Genomic DNA, 20101 nt, shown 5'->3' on the forward strand with positions numbered 1-20101 from the left:
AAGACAATTACTTGTCTACCTTGGCCTTCATCATGCCTGGTGCATTCATAGGACATTGTTCCATGTTGAAGTTTTTAATGCAACACTAATTTTAAAAGGTTATTCTGATTAGTGTATTCTTCTTAGTCTAGCGATTCTAACATTTATATTTTATACTTCAGTCCCTCCTTTGGTGATCTAAATATATTTTCTTTCAGATTATTTTGCTAAACTCTTCTGAGCTAATTTTATTACTGTTTTGATGGCAGGAGTCTAGCAGGGTAGCCTTTCCGAAAGCCAAGCTTTACTGACTTCTCCAGGTTCATAAATATTAATAGTGTGTTACTAGAGCTCTGTGTGCTAAAACATTGTTGTGGAGATTGTATAAGAAAGGCATTTTATAATTTAATGCAGACCCTGAGTAGCAAGAAGATGGGGCAATGACATTTGGGGGAGCATAATATCTAAATGTTAATATCATACACTGCTTACCAAGAATAAGAATTTCTCTTCTTCTGATGTTTATATTGTCACTTGTATGAGAGTGTTTTCTTTTTAAATTTGCACTTTAGTCCTTAAAGCTCTTTTATTCTTTATAAAAGTTAGAGAAGAAGCAAACTAGCATTTTGAGCAGGAGAGTTGAGGTTGTATAGGGTAGAGTTGCTCTTGAGCTTTGGTGAATCTTTTGATGAAAATTCCAATTCAGAACAGAAAGACATGGGCACTGCTTTCTAAGAGACTCTGTGTGACCAGGCTATCATTCTTAAGAAATGGATTGAACCTTCTTAGTTGCATCTCATAAAATATTTAGTTAGCTATAAATGTTTAAGGCTGTTGCAGCTGAGATCTTTTGCCTTCTTGGGAGAAAAATGAGGCTGTTCATATTAAGTGTTCTGTTTCTCTTCTCTCTATTCTTTTATATATTAGGCTGTACAAGCTCTCTTAACTAACCATGCCACCAAGATGTTTAAATGAGCAGACCAAAACCCTGTAGAGGACCTAAGAGAGATATGAGGAAATATTCGAGATGCCTTCATTTATTTATTTTTGCAAAGGTATATTCATTATTAGTTTTTTATTTTATATATTTAGCCCTAATTTAGAATTCTAATTTTAATTCCATTTGTAGTACACATTATACGTCTTCTACTTCTTAGAGGGATTCATCAAGTGAGACCAGTTGTATTGTGTTACTAATAATCACATATCTTGCTTGGCCATCAGAGCAGAGCTAAAAATAGAGTTTAATGATGCTTTGTATAATTCTTCTATTTTTTTTTCAATTAGAGGAAAATGATAGGCTAGAAAGAAAAGACAGTGCAGTGGGGTGCAGTGGCTCACTCCTGTCATCCCAGGGGCCCCACAGGCTGAGGCAGGAGGATTGATAGTTCAAGACCAGCCTCAGAAACTTAGAGAGGCCCTAAACAACTCAGTGAGACCCTGTGTCAAAAAGTAAAAAGGGTTAGGAATGGGGTTCCCTGGTTAACTGTCCCTGGCTTCAATTCCCAGTTACCCCCACTCCTGACCCCCCGCAAAAGACAGTTCTTAAGCAAACTTCCTGTGATTCCTTTAATTACTAATAAAATTCTGCCAGGCTTCTCAATTTGCAAATAATTGTCCAATCTCTATGAGGGTGACTTGGAATTTTGGGGTGTGTGTATGTGTGTGTGTGTGTGTGTGTGTGTAAGAGAGCAGGGGGAGAGAAAGAGATGCAGAGAAAGGGAGGTAAGAGACATAGAACGAGGCTCTGAGTAAAAGGGGAGAGTTGTGGTTGGGGTCCGAGGAATAGGCGCAAAGGATCTGGAAAGGTCTTGAGTATCAGGATAAGAGCTACAGATCTTACTCATGAGTACGATGGGAAGTGTTTTGAGAAATAACATAATTTAAAAATATCTAAGGCTATTTGGGGAGAAAGGGGCAGTAGGGGATAAGAATGAGTACAGGAAGTTCAGTTGGAAAGCAACAGGAGAAGTATTGATTTGGGTACAGGGATGGCAGTGGAGGGTTGAAACAGATTCCACCTGGTTGTGGAATGTGGGAAAAAGAGAGCCATCTGGGGAAACCTTGAGGGATGTGTCTTGAGCGAATTGAAAGTGATGGACTTTCCTTCTACAGAGGTGAATCCTGGAGGATAAGGTTGGGATCAGTTCCTACTATTTTTGCCCTGTACACTTTTCTCCAAAGATCCTTTTTCCCCCCCTCCTCTTTCTAGGACACACCAGGCATGCTCCCATTTTTGGATCTTTGCACTCTCTCTTCCTTATATCTGAGGGTTCTTGCCTCAGATATCCACTTGGACAATTCTTCAACATTATCAGAACTCTACTCAGATGTCTCTCGGAGAGGCCAATTCTGACCACGCTGGAAACCACCTTCCCCAGTACTATCTTCTTCTACTGCCATTCATTATCTCCTTCCCTTGCTTTAAAAAGAATTATCAGAATGTTATCATCTGTATACAGATCTCATAATTTACTTAGTGTTGTCTAGATCTCCTTACTAGATATCTAGAGTTCTTTGTCAGATTTAATTTTTTTTTGCTGTACTTCTATCACTTACAAGGCTGCTAGGCACAGGATAAAAATGTTTTATGAAATCAGTGTAAGAAATGAGTTCATAAATAAGGTAAAAGTGTAAACTATAAAGAAAAAGATAATTCATGTACATATAAAACATTAATTGACTTTTTCTAATAAAAAGACCCAAGTTAAAAAAAATGGGAGAACAGGTCACAAAAAAGAACATATATATGAAATATTTTTAACCTGTAAATGATCACTATCCAGAATGTAAAAAGAGCTTCTAAAAATCAACAAGAGAATTGTAAATAAGATAAAAGCAAAATGGAAAGAAGACTCCAACAGACAATATCCAGAAAATGTATAGGGCCAATAAAAGGCACTCAAAGTTAGTGATCATGAAAACGAAGAACAAAACCTTAAAATATGTCATTCTTCAGTCAGCATTAATAAAAATCTAGAAGCTATGACAATAATAAATTTGGGGTAGAATGGGAAGCTACACTGCCTTTGAAGGTACACACTCATTTTGGAAATAATTTAGCTTTTGCCCCAAAATTAAAAAATATGCATATTTACAGATTAGCAATGCTAATCCTATGTATATACTACAGAGAAAGTCCTGCACATGCTCACCAGGATGTACATGAGAATGTTCATAGAATAACAACAATAAATTCCCCAAACAAACAAAACCCTTCAGATTGAAGAAAACAAAAATACCCACCAAAAGTAGGATAGATAGATCAGCACATAGATAGATAGGAGTACTATATGGCTGTTAAAATAAGTGAAGTGCAGTAATATCCGCATAAAGGAGCTTAAAAAAAAATCCCTGGGATTTGGAGTGGAAGCAAGTAGCAGAAAAACTCATACAAATTATTTCATTTATCTAAAGTCAGAGCAGATGAAATCCAGCAATTGTTATGGTTTAGATGTGAGGTGTCCCTCAAAAACTCACGTGTAAGACAATGCAAGGTGGTTCAGAGGAAAAATGATTGGGTTGTGAGAGTCTTAGACCAATCAGTGATTTAATCCCCCAATAGGAATTAACTGAGTGGTAACTGAAGTGGTAGGCTGTGGCTGAAGGAGGTGAGAATTAGGGTGTGGCTTTGGTGTATATATTTGTATCTGGAGAGTGGAGTTTCTTCCTCTGTTTCCTGATCATGGTGATGTGAACTGCTTCCCTCCGCCACCCTCTCTGGTCATTGTGTTCAGCCTCACCTTGAGCCCTTAGGAATGAAGCTGGCCTTCTATGGACTAAGCACTCTGAAACTGGGAGCCCTCAAATAAACTCTTCCTCCTCTATGATTGTGCTGGTCAGATCCTTGAATCGCAGCAGTGAGAAAGCTGACTAAAACAGCAATATACTGTTATGGTTTGAGGTGTCCCCCCAACACTTCAGAGGCAGAATGGTTAGATCCTGAGAGTTGGAACCTCATCAGTCCATTCTAATTTGAATGGACTGACTGATTGGTAAATGTAGGTAGGCTGGGTGTGGCTGGAGGAGGTAGATCTTTGAGGGTGTGCCCTGGAAGAGTGCACCTTTTCTACAGCCCCCTCCCGCTGCTTCATCAATGGAGTGAGGACCCTCTGCCAAGTCCTTCCACTATGATGCTCTGCCTCACCTTGGCCTAGAGCAGTAGAGTCACCCAACCATGGACTGAATCTCTAAAACCATGAGCCCCAATAAACTTTTCCTTCTCTAAATTGTTCTTGTCAGGTATTTTGGTCACAATAATGAAAACCTGGCTAACACAATATTAAATTAAAATGCATTTGTGTATGGTAAAACTATAGAGAATATCAGGAAAATGATTAAAACCATTTTAGAATAATGTTCACCAAGGTGGTAGAGAGAATTTGAGAAGCTCATGGTAAGTGTCTACAAATATAATTCTATTTCTTCTTCTGAGTAATGATAGAAAATTGAATTTATAATTTTTCTTTAAATTGTATATACATTTTAATTTGTTTTAAATTTTCATGGTTTGTGGTAAAAGATTTAAAAGATAAATACAAACAGGAAGAGGGGAATGATATGGAACCAGCAAGTGTAGATAGCTCTTTTAAGGCGTTCCCTTGCAGAAGATACCATCTTCTATAGAAAATGTTGTTTGACCTGTTAACACTAAGTGAGGTGCCCCTTCTTTTCCTAAAACACTGTGAACCACCCCCTATTATATTGTGTATTAGTTTATATTAGCTTCAGTTATAGCTAACCCTCTTTCCAATCCTTATCTTACTACATTTATACAATAAATGTGCATTTCTTGATCAATTAGAAGGAACAATGAGATTACCTATAGGCAACAGCTCATCTTCAAGCAGTAATTCAGGTACCCTGTTCCTTTCATCTGGTGGGCTCATCTCTTCAACCTGTGGTTTCTAAGGTCTGTGTGAGAGGAAAAAGAACAGGGCAGATTGCTTGTGTAAGAGATTTTCTTGAGTATGGCTTACTCTTCCCTCTATCTGCCACTGGCAGAACTCATCTGGTAATGAGCTGACAAGTGTTGCCTAATTGTGTATACAAAAGAGAAAAAGAGGTTTTGTGAATTGCTATCCAGTCTTTGCTACATTTTATCCATCCAGATACCAAATATCCATTTAATTCTTCCTGCTGTGAAGAATTGAACACACTCATCAAGAGAGACAGTCCTAAGTTCCTTCACTGTACTGAGCTCAGAAAACATCTCTAGGCAATATGCAGTCTTCTCATTCTGTTTTGGGTGTGGCTTCTTGTAATATTGTAACTTCTGAATTAAAATCATAAGTTGTCTTTCTCCCACATTTTCCCCTACCAAAAAAATACAGTGGGGAAAAGGGGATAGAGTGACTATGATAATAATAGCCAGTTAGCAAAAGGAAGGATGGGGATACATGGCATTCACTGATACCCTGCTGGAGGTAGGGGGTATGTTTTAGCACTGTTCTTTTTGACACTTATCTTGTATACCTCTATAGTGTAGTGCTGTGACTATTGTATTACTCTACTGTGACACAGAGTTAAATGAGTTAAGGAATGTACAGATTGAATGTGGTCCTTTATCTAAAATGCTTGGGAGCGCAACGGTTTTAGAATTTTTTGGGTTTTGGAATATTAGCATATATGTAATGAGATATCCTGGGGATGGGAACCAACTTTAAATGTGAAATTAATTCATGTTTCATATATACTTTATACACATAGCCTGAGGGCAATATTATACAATATATTTAATAATTCTGTGCCTGAATAAAAGTTTTATGCTATCATGCCAGTACTCAAAAGCTTTCAGAATTTGAATTTGGGAATATTGGGTGAGGGTTGTTTCAGTTGTACTATGCCCTGCACGTGATGAGGACTGTATCATTGTTAGCTGTTGCTATTATTAGGATATCACAGCAAACTTAAGTTGGATTTGGCTGAAATTATATTGACCTAGTGTGGTAAGACTAGTTTTACCATGGTCATCACAAGCTATAATTTTTTTAAAAAATTCCTATATATTGGTTAACATATGTGTGAATATACATATGTGCATCCAGGAAAAATTATTGCTTAATACATATATTTTCTTATAATCAGCAGTTTATGGTAAATACAGTGGGAAATTTATGGGGTCTGTAGTTTGAACACACTGGGAAATATTGCTCTAAATCTCCAGCAGACGTGTCTGTACCTATGGCACTAAAACTCTATAGTTTTTCATTGGCCTAGAATAATGAAATTGTTGGCAAAAGCACTGCGAATTATTCTTTACGTGACTTCCGAAGTTCAAGCTCCTGTAACAACATTGTAACTTTGTAAAATTTGGTACCTTGCCTGGGGAAAAATGGCTTTATTTTGAAGCTGAGAAAAATAGTAAAGAAGACAGCTGTGCCCAGAGCATTAAACCTCACAATGTGAACATGCAAATTAGAGTTGCGTTATGTTTTAGAACATATTGAAAGATTCTGAGATTCCTTCGGCCTTTGGTTAATTGTTGGTAGCTAGTTGACAGACCTGCCTCTGCATTAGAAAGGCCAGGTATTCAGAGAACAGAGCAATAACCTGTGCAGTGTTATCAAAGGCTACATAATGGTGCTGTGAGCCTCTGCTCCCAGCTCTGCCCCAGATAGGAAGAATGTGCTGCCAGCTATTCTGCTTATCCTGACCCTGTTCTGGGATTAATGAAGAAGTTCTCAATCTCTAGTCCAATGCCTATGGGTAGGAACTTTGCTTTGTGAAACATTTTGTCAGTCACTTTCATAAGCATTTCATGGAATTCATGTCTTCTTTGAAAATATCCAAGCTACCTCTTAATCTCCAGGCTTCCCCTGTATTCTCTTTCTTTACTGGTGTATTGAATTACAATGGAAGCCCTACCCTGCACCCAACCAGATAGCAGGGAGGTTTATTTTCAGCTTGTTATCTGTGAGCTCAATTTCTTGGGGATTTATCCACGTCTCCTTTTCCCCTGAGGTTGGCTTATCATGAAGTTACTGAAGTTGAAGCTTCAGGGTCCTTCACTTACATGGCTCTCTTCCAAGCCCAACGGTTTTGAATATTTTTAAAGACAGCCCTTGCCTTGCATGGTCCTGTGTCCTTGCTTTGCTACATTATATAAATTACTGTAGCCATCATTTTGGGTATTTTCCTTGGCCTTTCTTTTGTAAAAACAGAAGGTAAACCAGAATAAAACCAAATATGCAATAGAGCTGCTTTTGCTCATTGAAGAGTGTTCCCAATCAACCTGGCTTTCTGGTTCTGTGACATCGTGGCTTAACAAATGGTCTTTGGAATTTTCTAAATTTCAATTAGATGGAAATCTAAAAATCTAGTCTATGAAATTTGAGGTTTTATAGTAGAATGAAAAGGAAGGGACAGATTATGGTGTAACTAACTTGATTAATTTTTAATGAATCAAGTAACATTTTTTCAGAGTTACACTTTGTCAGAGTTTGCCAGGATCAGGGAGAAAATGATGAAATAAACTTAACCTCTGAGTAGTTTATAGTTAAATAAAAGAGGCACATAACATCAATGCATAACCATAATTATGTGTGACAAGTATTAGGATAGAGATGTTTGAAACCTGCTGAGCAGCTGGTGGTTGAGCAAGGCCTGGATTAGAAGATGGCCATGCTTCTTCCCAAACACATTTAATTTGAAGAAAGCTGATGAGTTCAACTGTTTAGCATGCTGAGGGGCAGGATGCAGGAGGGTGGTGACAGGCGTGAAGCTCAGTAGTTCAGATGTGGGAGATGCAATTTGCAAATGGAATTACAAAGCTGTGTAAACTTCTCTATTGGACAAGTTTAAGTTTAGGTGATAGACTTGGAAATGACATTCCCATATTTCCTATGCCTAGCCTGAGATCATAGGAGAGCAGACTGCATTCTCCAAAAAAAAAAGAAAAAAAAATGTGAGATGGCTTTACTCATGGAAACTTCTTGATTTTGAACATGGCATAAATTCAGGCTGGGATTCTGGCTCTGTAGTTTACTTACTGAAATCCACTGGGGAATTGATCTTACTGAGTCTGTTTCTTTATGTCTAAAGTGAAACTCTGTAATGATGTCTACCTCCTGTGCTTTCTGTGAGTATAAATGAGCTCACTACATTTGAGAGCCCATGTTAGGCATCTAACATATGAGAAGTACCAAATAAATAAATAAATAACATGTGATAGGTACTGAATAGGTACTATTATTATAAAGGCACAGAAGTCAAAAAAGAGACAGAAAGATATCAGAGGAGCAGATTAGTTGACAAGCAAATTTCTGTCAATTGAGTTAGTAACAGGAGATTATAACAAGTAGCCAGTATAGGGACAGGACCACAGAAGGATACTTTGCTCTACCTGTCTTGACAACAACCACTATGGTTGAAATGCTGTATCCTCTTTGCTTGGATAAATCTGTTAAACTTGTTTGAATCCAACAAGATTTTTTTCCCTGAACTTACTCTTATTAGTTGGCGCAATATTGAGTGTGTAGGAGGGAAAGAGGAGAAGGGAAGATGCATATTTGGGTTATGGGGAGAACAAAAACTGCCCAAGGATAATGTTTAAATGCGTGACCACCAACCAGAACCAATCAGTGCAAACTTTCATGGGAAACACTGAAATGGCTAAAGCCTTGGCATAACTGCTTTGCAGATCTAAGTGTTTGCTTTTTATTGAGACTATGCAAGCAATCCAATTTTCTTAGCTGAATTTATTAAAAATGAACAAATGGGATGGAATGCATCAAGCAGAAGAAATTGTTCAAAATTAGAGAAAATATTCCTTTATTGACTGCTTACTTATTCAGTGCTTGCTATGTGCGAGACACAGTGCTGGATGTAGAAAGTGATGCAAAGTAGCAAGGGACAGGTCCCCACTGTTGGTTTACAGAAGAAATAACACATTACAAGTACTTTCTTGTTCTACAAGAAGGCCTGATGCCAGAAAAGAAGTGATGGGAGAGTGTTATGGGATTTCCGACAAGAGACTGCCTGGGTTTGTATTGCTGTTCTGCTCACTTAGGCCACTCTTTCAGATGAGTAAGGGACCACACAGTCCCCTGCGGAGTGCCAAATTTGGAAATGGAAATTCTTTTCCAGTTACTTAATTAGTTCAAGCGCAAGTGTCTCCTCCTCATCAACCAATATTTCCTGAGGGTATCTGTTCTGTGTAATGTGTAAGCAGTTTCTCTTATTCTGATTAATTTTTTTTTCCCTCTAAAGTTTAGGTTCTTCTGCCAAGTAGACACCTATGCAGTGACAGGAATGTTTTTTTCCTTGTCCCCACTTTTTTTCTTTTTCTTTTCTTTTCTTTTTTTGGTTTGTTTGTTTTGTGAGATTTTGGCCATGTTAGTTGGCTTTGTTAGGCTTGCCTTTCACAGGCTGTAAACTGGGTTCATAGGGGCCTCATTCAAACGCCTGTTTTAAGATGGACCTAAGGATATAATTTGTTTCAGATACATATGTAATCTTGAAATACAGTTGTCTGGGCCTTTAAGGTTGAAATGAATCTTTGCTTTGTCTGTGACTGATGTGTATTCACTGGTTTGCTTTTTGTATCTTAGTTTGAAGACTGAATGATTTCTTTGGGTGATTAAGGAAAAGAGTACCCCATCTTCTTTTGTTGAATTTATTGTCTTGACATTAACACTATGTATCAGCAATTCTGCAAGGTCAACTTTTGTCCTATATATGTTGTTCTTTGCAAAACTTAGAATGAAATATATTCTTCTATCAGATTCTGATAGTATTTTAAGAAGTCAAATTGCTTTCCTCCTATCCTACTTCATTCTCTGTCAGTATTCTTCCCATATGGAATAAAGTTGGTCTCAGTTACAAATGTGATTTCCCCCCAACTTTATGTATCATAATAACAATATATAGTTATTATGTATAACTATATTACATATGATAATATATATATATATATATATATATATATATATATATATATATATATATATATTAACAATATATAACAATAACAACAAATATAGTGCTTAGTGTGTACCAGGAATTGTTTCAAACACTGATGCCATTAATTTGTGTAATCCTCACAACAATCCAAAGGGTGCTCATGATTATACCCATTTCATAGATTAGGAAACTGAAGCATAATGAAGTGAAGTATATTGTTTATGGTTACATAGTAAGTGGTGGTACAATCTCTTTCTGGACTGTAACTATTTCTCATATTATCTTCCTGAGTTAGCTTTTAGTTCTTTGGTCTGGATTTGGAATGTATATAACCCTTACAAGCAAACACAGATTTTTATTTTTTCAACTTATAATGTTATAGTTGACCTAAAGCAGTAGCATTTTTAGCTCAAGACCTAGATACTGGAAACAGGAGATGGTGTATCAAGAAAACAGAATAAAGGCCCTTTTTTCTAACGCAGGACCAGACCAGGACACAATTTTGTAATAGGTGAAGTGTATCTATGGCATCTTTTCACCTTTTTCTCTTACTTTTTGGCTTTCCTCTTTTACTTTCATCTATTTTTTTGCTCCACTTTTAGGACCTCTAGCCTGTCCAACTCCAGAGAGTGACCATTGTCCTCACTCACTTCACTTCAAATGCACATACAGAAGAAAAACAGTCTACTCCTACCCGACCCCATAATTCCTGTTCTCAGAATCTAGCCTTAAAAAAAATTCTGAAATTCAAATATTTTTGCATAAGGATGTTAATCAGAGCTTTCTTTCAACAGTAAAAAGTTGGAAATCCAATGTTCAACCTTGGAAAAATCATTACATAAATTATGATAAATTCATATATTGCAGTTCATGCAACCATTGAAAACTGTTTTGAACATTTTTTAATGATGGGGAAAGTTTGTAAGTTTAAATGCTAAGGGAAAAATTCAAGTTGGAATAGTATCATAACAACTTTAGAAAAATGCACATATAGAAGGAAAGAAAACATCAGATATTAAACATATAGGGTGAGATTATAAAGTGATTATAATTATTAATTTATAATAATTATTTATAATTTCTCCAGTTTTTTAATATATCAATTTTATAGTGCAGAAAAAGATAATGTTCAATTAGAACAGTCTCATTCACGATTAAATTGACTGTTTTCTTCTTAATCCTCATAGATATGTTGTCATTTTCAAAAATGATACTTTAGAATTAATATAATTTTAATTAGGTGGATTCCAGGAAGCACACATACAAAAAATGGATTAAGGAAATATAGAGGGAGTGTTTGTGTTTATATATTTTCAAAGTGTAGTAGGATGCATATATTTGTAATTTTTAAAGATAGCTCACTAAAATTTTCTTGTTTTACATACCTTTTATATTTTTCAGGTTTTTAAAAAAAATCCATCCTTTGAACTTTCTGCTCATAAATTCATATTTTGTTTCTTATTTTAATTTTCAGTTTCTTCTCAGTGGAACCAAAGACTCTGGTGGTGGGAAAAGAGAGAGGCAGGGCAAGATTACACTGAACACAGAAAACACAAGATGTGCCTCTGTGTAGGTGGTGAGGAATATAAGTGGATTTCATACATCTAATAGAATTTACTGTTTGCAAATTTGGGGTTGCTGATACTCTTTCATGCAACATTTACTAATAATAATTGACTTATTAATTTTTTGTGGTGACCAAGTCAGTGGTTACCTGAAATGCATGTCTCTACATAATTCATAGAGACTGCATAGCTGAGCTTTCAGTAGGGTAACTCCTTGACACGTTCAGTTTTTCCACTCTGCTTCCAGAATGGACATTTCCATTCTCACTGTCTCCTACCAGGAGAAGCCAAAGGGAGAAGAGGAATAAACCTGCTCACTTGAATTCCAAAAAGAATTCCCATGGGATGAAATTTTCTCTTCTAAAATGAACTGATTACAGGAAAAGGAGAAAGTTTATAAGTAGTAAGACTGAGAAACCATATTCTTAGTCCAATTCTCAATATCCCCTAGATCACTCTCAGTATGTGAATTGTTTCCACGGGGCCTGTGCGAGAAGAGAGGGTTCTGTGGGAAAATGGAGACATGGTGCTCCAGAGGATCATCATTATTACTTTTATGTCACAAAGTTCCACATACATATAGCAATGTTTTTGCAGTACAAATATATAAATACAAAAACTGAATTTCAAAATCCTATATCAGCTCCTTTTATATAGACCCATATTCTTTAATTTTTTGTATAGGTTGGTAAAATTAAAAGAGAGGTGAAATACAAGAACTGAGGGATTAGAATTTAAATTTTAATATTCAAATACACTTTAAAATGCAAGTGATCAGTAGAGAGAGCTAAGAAACTCAAGTCCGGATGCTATTGCTTGCTATCTGTAAGTAAACTCAAAATTGTGATTTTTTTCCTTATTAAGAATTAATTGCTATATAGATCAGGTCTTGCGACAGCAAGCCATAAGCGACTATCTAAAATGTAATACTGAAATGAATGCTGTCCTACCAGATGAGCACTGCATGATATCGTGTGTCTTTTTTTTGATCATGCAGTGATTTGCTGATTGGGACTTTGAACTCTCCTAGTTTTCTTTCAATGTAATAGGTATGTATTTTTCTCTACTTCCCTTCTTCCGTGAGTGCTTCCATAACTTGACATTATCTGTGGGAACAATTTGAAAATATGAATCTCAGGTCATTGGAAATTGTGTGTTCTAAAAGAAACTGCATAATAATATAGAAGTAGAATTCATTAAATAATTATGACCTCCCAATTGCTAGTCCAATGATTTTTCTCTGGAGGGAGACAGAGAGGGCCATTCTCTTTTTATTTCAATCCCACAAATATAGTTTATAGCAGTCCTGTTGGAGGCCTTACACAATCATAGGGGGTAGGAGGCATTTCAGAAGACGAATGATGTGTTGACTGATTAATGTGGTAAGGTCAGGTTACAAACACTTTAATTCTCTTGGCAACTCAGAGGAGTTTGGTTCTCTCTAAATGTTATTCTTTGAAAGCTGAAATTCATAAGAAATTTTATTTTAAGTTATTTAGTCCCAAACTCTAGGGCAGTGGGGTAGAGGAGTAAAGGAAGCTTTCATTGAGGAAATGGCCCCTGGGTTACTAATCAAAAGAAGAATACGTTACCAGAGTGAAGAGGGTAGGGAGCAATGTCCTTCATAGAGGAAACAACATTTGCAGTAGGAGGGTGGCTTAAAGATAAGACAAGTATGACTAGAGGACTGAGAGCTGAGGAGAGGACCACACAGTGGGGACTGAGGGTAAGGCACTGTTTTCCTGACAATTTGAAGGAATTTGAAATGATAGGAAGCCATTGAGAGCCTTGACTATGGCTTTCCCCTTTTCAATTTTCAATCCAGATGTGCATTTTTTTTCAATACATTGTTTAAAATTATGGTGTAGAGAGTTGGTTGAATCTGGGTAAGATACAGTTGTCATTTAGTGGGGTGTTTGTGGTAGTGAGGAAGCAATGTAGACAGTTTGGGGACAAGGGCAAAACTGAGAGAATATATTCTTATGAGGATGTGGAGGGGTATGGAAGAGGAAGATTTATGATATGAAGATATAAGATGAGGACACACAATATTATGCAATGCTTATGTGACAGGGTAGCACTCATTTTAGTATAGAAATTTAGGTAGTCACTGGTTAGAAGACCTCATCTATAAGCAACTCTTTTTTAAATAAGAAAATGCAGTTCTGATCTTACTTACAGATGACAGCAGCATGAGAACACAGAGGTGACACAGAGATCTGAATGACATTATAAAGAGAATGGTAGTTCAATTTTGGAGATAAGGGAATACTCAATTGGAACTTAACTTTTATGAATTTGATTTTTTTTTCATTTTTAATTAATACCAGATTAGGGACATAGATCACATACTTGCTTTGGACAGGTGTTTGCCACATCTCTGACACTTATAAAAGAAATGTGCAAAGGCAACTGGATATATGAATCTGGAACAGTCACTGATTTATGAACAGGCATGGATGAGATCACCTGGTGAAGAACTGCCACAGTTCGTTGCCATGTTAAGAAGAATGAGCTTGCAAAAAGAAATAGTAGAGTCAGATTGTCAAGAGGAAAACAAATGATTGCTTTGAGGAGGGCAAGGAAACTGATGCTTCAAAATGTAGTTGATCTGAGATAAGAGATCAGTAGAGCTGAGGAAGAAAGCATTGATTATTGGTTTTCAGTAACATGGAAGTTATTGCTGATACTAGCAAGAGTAAATTCAGGGGTGTGATGGGAACAGAAGCTGGATCAGAAGGGGCTTAAGAATAAGAATGCAATGAGGATATTGGGAGGTACACATAGCATTTTTGGTCTACAGGAGAAGAAATGGAGTGATGGGGAAGTTAGTTTTTGTAGTTAAGGTGGTTAGGGCTGCAGGAAAGCTAAATGAAGACAAGTGTGTTAGTTTCATCGTACTTTAATGAAATACCTGGAAAACTAACTTACAAAGAGAAGTCTACTTTGGCTCACAGTTTTGGAGCCTCCCCCAAAGGGGAAGACATTTGGGCCTCTAGTGGACATGCTGGATGGCAATGGCAGGTAGCATGCAGTGGAGCATGCTGCTCACCTCAAAACTAGGAAGCAAAAGAGGATGAGGTCTGGGTGCCACCGCCCCCTTCAGGAGCATGCCACCATAGACCTAAGGAACTCCCACAAGATCCCACCTCCTAAAATTCCATAGCCTCTCCCAGTAGCACCACCCTAGGCACCAAGTATTCAACACAGGCTTTTGGGGACATTCAGCATCCAAACTATAGGAGCCAGAATGTTCTAAGCAGAGAGAACAGTAAGTGAAAGGGCCTTGAGGCAGGGAATGCTTGAGATGCTTTAAGAAGTGCCTAAGGACAGGATGCCTGGGGCTGAATGGGTGAAATTATTAGGTTTTGTATTTTAAATATGATGATAGTAAGTTGAGAACTTTTTGAAAACTTATATTTTCACTGGACTGTCCTACCAGATTGCCTTTCAGAGAATAGATTGAAAGGAGGCAGGAATGGGACCAGGAAATTGTACCAATTAGGAGACCATTCATCAACATTCAGCCAGTATTTGTTAAACCTCTCTTATATGCTAGACATCTGTAATCTAGGACGGAGGAATTGTCATTTGAACTTGGACAAGAGAGCAGGCATGGATGAGGTTAGTTTTGAGATGTTTGTTGAAGGGAGAAGGATTTGCTGATACATGGGATGTGGGAATGCAAGGAAGAGATGAGTTATCCTTGATTTCAAGGTTTTGGTTTCGGAAATAGGTTGAACTGTGGGAGGCATGAGTCTGGACTCACTAGTGAAGGAGCATATTTGGAGAGAAACAAAAGTTTATAAAGGAATGACAATTTTTCTGTCTTTTCTACTGAGCGTCTTTTCCCAGATGGGTATCAGACTAGGATTGACTCAAAGATCTCTAAAATTCTGATCAGTTCTAATCCTTTAGTATTCTAAGAAATAATTATGGATAAGTAATATTTGAGTAATTTTTGTTTTACTTCATTGATATTTTCTGTTTGTAAATAATCTGCTTTCAAAAGCAAACCTATCAAATTTTTAAAAAGTTTGTGAATTATCATATTTCAGGATATAGGAGAACATTAATTATACTTAAAGAAAATTTTTTAAAAAATCTCTGTAAAAGTGGTCATTGTGAAAAAATCTTTACAAGTGAGAAAATACACAATCAGTTATACCATTTGCCCCTGACATGTATTTTGAAATTAAGTCTTTGGTCCCTATTGTACGATTTTAGAAAGTTAAACAAAAACTTGAAGAACTGTCTAGAGGAAAGCCTAGGGATTTTTCAGATTTAATTACTTCTTTTAAAAAGTAAACTTAAGTCAATTAAGGAGCTATAATTTGTCTTCTATTATTAAATTAACTGAATCATGTAGTAAAATATCAGTGGAGACTGTGGTACTCATTTAGATAGGCACTGCTCTTTTAGCTATGGATAGGGTGAAATATCCAAATAATCACATATCAAAATGTAGTAGCAGGAAAGAGAAACGCCAAAAATATTCCATTTCTACATTTTCTTTTTTATCAGGATTATATAATTTACTCTTGCATCTTTCTATTGTTTGATTATTACAATAATATTGGTGCCAATTAGTGATTGTTAGGATCAAACTTATCAGTGCTGGGAGTGGCTCCAGTGAGCAGGTATGAAAGATGTGGAGGACTGGACAGTTCTTGTTCCAAGGGTTGTTGAGCTGAAACATCTCTCTGTATGTTTATATGTTTTGTACTTACGGTGGTTAAACATATGTTATTAACATCTGCCTTATTGTAAGTAGCAGAGACATTCCTCGTATGAAAATATGCAGTTGAGAGGGCTTAAAATTTCTTTGAGTAGAGTTATAAGCTGCTACTGCTGCTGCTGGTACACCTTGTACCCAGTGTTGGGAGGGACCTAAGAGGAAATCTTGTGACATCACCATGGGATGCTGTATGGATACACCCTCACTCCTGTTCCCTGTTGAGAAAGCTTTAGATTCCAGTGCATTCATTTCAAGTGGCTAAAGCCACTCCACATATAGGATCTCAGTGGCCTCTTTAGTTACAAGCACTAAGATTGTAGGGGATGAACATAGCCCTTCAACAGACATGTTGAAATGGAGAAAAGAAGGCATGATGTCATTATTAAAGTTGCCCTCATAGTGCAGTTTCCTAACAGTGATTCTGGTTATCTTTACTGAATGCCTGCTATTGAGCAGAATCTGGAGCTGCTTTCTGCTTTTCCCACATTCACCTACCAAGGTGTTTCCACAGAAGGTGATGCTCCTGGTGAGAGAGAGCCCCAGCTTTGACTCTGAACCCAGTGGGCATTGCTGGATTTTTAGTACAGCGATCATGCTCTACCTTGAATCCCTTGCTAACTGTAACTACTTCGTCAGCTCTTGTCATGGCCTGGCCTAGACTGCTCTGGGCATTCTGCCGACTAATGACTGGTTATTAGCTCATTTCCTCCAGACTCTCAGCAGGGAATACTGACCTCCATGGCCTTATCTGTACCATAGGTTTTTTTTTTCCTGCATCCAACTGTAACCCCAATTTTTATAAAGATGTCTATTACCTGAGATGTCAGTCTTGACACCTCAATGTCTAACTTCTTTTTATAGGGGAGGAACTTGACACTGGGAGGTTTATTGCTCAAGGTCACAGCACTGATGTTTGAGAGTGAATTCAGATCCACATTCTGTTTACTGTTCTGCACTGTATCCATTCTGTCATATATTACTCATTCGTAATTTCAGCTGCTCTCTGTTTGAATGACAGCAAGTATTCAAATTTCATTCACGTTGTACTTTTAGAGCAAGTGGCTCCATTTGAACTTCACTATTTGCAGGAAGTGCATTTTTTTTTTTGAAACCTTGCCTGGGGCTTATCAAATCTTTGTTTTCCTTCCTAGTTTTTTTTTTTTAATATAATTAGCCAATGTACCTGACTATACATTTAAGAAGTTGTCCAATTCGCATACCTGGGGCATAGGATTCCAGGGACATTCAATATTCTGAGAGAGAGGGAAGCGCTAACCTGAGTCCTACCCCACCATGAACTCTACCATTGCAGTGTGAGGAGCGAACCACAATTATTTCTTCAATTCTGGAAGCATTTGTTCCAAAAAAGTAAACTCAGTTGTTTATTTGATGCTGGAAGAGCATTTTTCTATGGGATCAAGGCTAAATGTGGTAGGAGAAGGACCTGTTAGGTGAATGCCAGTTCAAGGGGAAAGTTGAAAATTTTTGTTGCACCAACCTATTCACCTAATTTGTAAACAGTCCTTTGTTTGAATAGCTGAAAATCTAAATCTATTGAAACCAGATATCACTATCTGTAGTTTGCTCACAGGCATAAGACCTGTATCATTTCTACTTTAGGTTTATGGTATTAAGGGGAGGCACTTTAAGCCTCAATTCGTGTCTCATGTTTTGTGTGAACAGCATCGGTCTTTTATAGCATTTATTTATTACAAATGTATTATTGATTGTCCTTCAGAAACATAAGTATCTCTGATGACATGCATGTATCACCCTATCAATTATAGATTATGAGGTTCTTCCCAGGCATCCTGTACAAAGTGGGTCTGCTAATGATAGAGGAAGAAGCAGAAAAGGTATGCTGAAAGAAGAGGGAAGAGGTCTGAAGTTAACCTCCTGAGCACAGCTGTTTTTCCCAAGCTGATCTTTGCCTGAGGCCTGAGAAACATTGATGATGGGCACTGGATGCCCTTCAAGGAGAGATTAGAGCTACATACATTGGAACAGTAGTAAACTCCTTCACCACAATGGTGTTTCCTTCCAAATTTATCAATGGAACCCTAGTGTCTATTATTCATCCTTATAGTATCTTTTCATCTTATTCCCTCAGAATTTACTTTGTGTTCTCTTTTATTTACTCTTTGCATCTATTAGAAACAAACAGCCAAGTAAATTATTTTTAAAAAAAGTTACTACTTCAAAAAGTAAAACCTGTTCCCTGTTTGGCTTGTGCCTATGTAGTTAAGAGTTTCTAAGGCAAGAACTGTGATGCTTCTTAGATTTTATGAGCCTACCATGCATGGCTGCTTTCTTTTGGCTTCACGTACATTTATTTCCATTTCAGTACCTTAGCAGTCAACCTCTATAATCTACTATTGAGTTTGCAATCTGTAGGACCGTAATAGCAACACATTCACTCACGGCTGAAAACAAGGGGGCAGACATGCTCTAAGGTGTGATGACCATTCAGTATAACTGTCCTCTTGTTTCGTCAGTTATAAGGCACTGTGTGGATTTTTGCAGCAATTCTTTGAAACAAAATGAGTGAATAAATTCATGTCTCTGGGATACACTTTGAGGTGTTTTAGATTTGCTAATATTTTCAAGCTATCTTGACACTGAAAATTGTTCTTCCTTTTCTCACATGCTTTCTGCCTCCTTTACTACTCTTTACCAAAAGGTGGGTAAAGATCAGAAGCCCTTTGTTACCAGCTCTGTTTCAATCCTGCTATAGTAGGAGGTTGAACTTTGTTTCCATAATTCAGTTTGGAGTTATTTTTGTTTTTCACAAATCTTCATCCTAGTTCTCTTATTGTTTCAGATAATTTAGAATTTGTCACATTGGCTAAAAAACAACTCTGCTAAATCAGGACATTTGTTTTATATTCCACTGTGCTACATTCTAAAATAAAATGGCCATTTGTGCTGGGGATGATTTTAGAAAAAATGAATAAGTAATTGACAATTTCCCTGGTTTTCTTATGGGCCGACTAGAAAATGCCACAATAAGACTCAAGAAATTAAACTCAGAGCAGTGCATGAAGACAATGTTTGCAAAAACCAAATCTTACTTTAACTCATGGTCTTCTCAGATTGTGCTGTGTTGTAGGACCCCATAGTCAGAGAATGAGGGAGACAGGAAAGAAAAGTGAGAAGGTCAATTGTTATTGACACACAATAGCATGACATTATTTATTAAAGCCTATTTTTAAAAAATATTTTTGGTGCTGGATATTGAACCCAGGGCTTTGTGCTTGCTAAACACATGCTGTATCGCTGAGCTGCACCCCCATCCTCTAGGTATACTGTATATACAATAAATATACTCGAGGTATTCAATTCAATATATTTTGACAGATGTATACACTTGTGAACATCTTCTCCATTATGATATAAATGAATTCTTTCACTCCAAAAAATTGCTTGGGCCCCTTCTTATCCCTCCAGAAAGTTCCTCAGGCTCTTCCCATGGGCTCCTCCTTCCCCACTATACAGAGACAACTTACTTATTCCTGTCACCATAGCTTAGTGTTGCCTATGCTTATACTTCATGTAAATGGAATCAGACAGTGGGCATTATTTTTGCATGAATTCTTTAGCTCAACATAATACTTTTGAGATTCATCTAAGTGCACATATGAGAGGCTGATTTTTTAAATTTATTATTGTTTTTTAGCATTCCATCATATGAATGTATCATACTACAGATATTTGAGTTTTTTCCAGTTTTGGAATAATCCGAATAAAGGTGCCATGAACATTCATATGTGATTTTTGCATCAACCTGTGCCTGAATTTCTCTTGGGTAAGGATTTAGAATCATAATCCAAGTGCTTATTTGACCATGAGATGTAGCCAGTTTTCTAAACTGTGTGTACCATTTTACACTGACCCTCCCCCACTGAATGGGAGTTCT

The sequence above is a fragment of the Marmota monax genome, unplaced genomic scaffold (assembly GCF_021218885.2).
Source record: "Marmota monax isolate L192 unplaced genomic scaffold, Marmota_monax_Labrador192_F-V1.1 WCK01_AAM20220418_F8-fsc00117, whole genome shotgun sequence".
Classification (NCBI taxonomy): Eukaryota; Metazoa; Chordata; class Mammalia; order Rodentia; family Sciuridae; genus Marmota; species Marmota monax.